Below are 2,500 nucleotides of genomic sequence, written 5' to 3'. Positions count from 1 at the left end.
CTACAGGTAACAATAAATATCTTTGCTTTATGTTTATTATATATTGTTCTTTGGCTTTTTTTACTCCTACTCCTATCTCATTTTGTAAAAGCGTTACACGCTGTGCATCTAAATGACAGTTTTTATGCCCAGGAAAAAGGAAAAGTCAGGATGTTGCTTTTATACCTCACACAGTAATGTGTTTTCTCAGCTCTCCGCGCTCCTTCCCCCGTCATCTTTGCTTGTCCCTTCATTACATTTAGAAAAACCCGCAAAAGCTCTAAAGGTTTCCCACGCTACTCCTGTAAGAGGATCAAAGCTTTCCTACCTGACAGCCCAAAACGCACTTTTAGCCAAAGGTTACACAGGTAAGAGAGATTCAAGTCGCCCTTCTTAAAAGTGCAGAAGTCATCATAAAAGATTTTTCTACTTATTTTTATTTCATTTCTTAATGAGTCTTGTTACGTCAACTTAATCTGTTTTAAGAGTGTATAAAGAAAAACTCTCCTTTTTAATTCCCTTAACATGATCACATGAAATACCTCGTAAAAATCCTACAACCGAACATGACACACGAGCACAGTGTTATGACATCAGTCTAGATAGGGCTGTCGACGCATACATCTGATCGATAGTCATTTACTCGATCGATCTACAGGAAGCAGGTGTGGCGTTGGTCGAGTCACCTCCCACTTGCTACACCTGCTTCGCCTGCTTCACCTGTCGCTTTAATGAGCTTTCCTTTGTGCTTCCCTTGTTATTTATGCATTATTCCCCCGTTCCCTCTGTTCCGTTTCTTTCTTAGGCGGAGGACGGGAGAGCTGGACGCGGAGTTGTGAATTATTAATAGGTTGGGAATTTATCGACCCAGATTGTACCTCGGGTCGGAGTGTCTCCATCGCTATTGTTATTGTTAAAGCCGTTTTATGCGGTGGAGACTCGGGGAGAGATTGCTGTTGGGAAGTCGCCGTTAGTGTGGGATTTTCCTTCCTGCTTGCCTTGTTCCGTTCTTCCAGCTTGGCTCTCTTTTTCTTTGTCTTTTTTTTCTTTCCCTTTCTCCTTCTTTCTCTTTTTCTTTTCCTCTTCCTGTCCCCCCCCCCCCTCTCTCTCTCTCTCTCTCTCTCTCTCTCTCTCTCTCTCTCTCTCTCTCTCTCTCTCTCTCTCTCTCTCTCTCTCTCTCTCTCTCTCTCTCTCTCTCTCTCTCTCTTTCATATTTCCTCCTTTTGCTCTTCCTCTTCCTCCTACTCCTTCTCCTCCTTCTTCTTCTTCTTCTTCTTCTTCTTCTTCTTCTTCTTAATCATCTTGTTCCTCCTCCTCTCCTCCTCCCTCTCCTTCTTCTGAATTTTCTCCTATTTTCTTCTTCTTGTTCTTCTTCATTTCCTCTCTCCTTCTCCTTGTAATTTTACTCCCACTACTATCACATCTTATCTTTCTTCTTCATATTCCTCTCCTCCTCTTCCGCTTCTTTCTTCTTCTCGTCTTGAATAACAACACAAAATGACTATTAACTGACACATCGTTACTCGGAACAATATCACGTAATCTATGCCATCACGGTAAGTTACCTAAGAGCTGTTCAGTGCTTCCCCATTAGTGTAAAATGAGGTTATAAACCAAAAGTTAGCGCCTCTTCGGTAACGGTCACTTCCGCTATTTCTTTCTCTCTTTCTTTCTTTCTTTCTTTCGTATGATTTTTTGTTGGTTGGTTAGTTGGTTTGTTGTTGTTTCTTTGTCCTCTGACGTTCAAAGGATTCTTGGGACGTTCGCTTTGAGGCTTAGCAACGCAGGATTAAGGTTATCTCTTCATTTAGGGGATACAGATGGCTAGGAAGAGGGGAGCGAGAGAGAGACAGCGAGACAGACAGACAGAAAGACAGAAAGACAGACAGACAGACAGACAGACAGACAGACAGACAGACAGACAGACAGACAGACAGACAGACAGACAGACAAGACAGATAAGATAGACACACTGACAGACAAGACAGACACACAGACAGACAAGACAGACACAGATAGACAGCCTAAGAGTCAGACAGAGACACAGAAAGACGGAGAAAAAAAAAGGAGAGGAATAAACGAGAACAATCCGAGGATGCAGCCTTCACTCTGCGGAATCGGGTATGAAGGAGAAGGGAATAAAAAAGGTGAAAGCGAACGAGGAACAGACGGCAGAGCTACAAATGCAATCTTCGCTCTTGTCTAATAGGATGACTTCGCAAATGCTGGATCGGGGATGCAGTCGGCATAAAGGCAGGAGAGTGCGGCTGCGGAATACGGGGTCGAGATTCGGAGGTTTAGGCAAAGGTGGGGCATCGGCAGGGGTTGTGGGAGGACAGGCTCATTAGCATTTTTGTGTGATCGGTTTAATTCGATGTTTGTAGGCGTAGATTAATTCTCTCGCCTTCCTCTCCTCGTCCTCTTTATCCCACTTTCAGGTACAATTAGATAATGATAAATTTAGCAGGGGTGTGTATTGTGTTACCCTTTTTCATTTCTCTTCTCAAAAAGCCAGCTAATT

At 43.2% G+C, this 2,500-nt stretch overlaps 1 protein-coding gene across 7 annotated transcripts in view; it reads left to right on the top strand.

Annotated features, from left to right (window-relative positions):
* LOC125033350 (protein unc-13 homolog A-like) overlaps positions 1-2,500 on the top strand; it is a 422,716-nt gene that overhangs the window by 362,636 nt on the left and 57,580 nt on the right. The gene's annotated exons all lie outside the window — the stretch shown is intronic.

This window comes from Penaeus chinensis, chromosome 16 (assembly GCF_019202785.1).
Source record: "Penaeus chinensis breed Huanghai No. 1 chromosome 16, ASM1920278v2, whole genome shotgun sequence".
Taxonomy (NCBI): Eukaryota; Metazoa; Arthropoda; class Malacostraca; order Decapoda; family Penaeidae; genus Penaeus; species Penaeus chinensis.
Note: the sequence above shows the minus strand (reverse complement) of the source record. Positions and strands in the feature narration are given on the sequence as shown.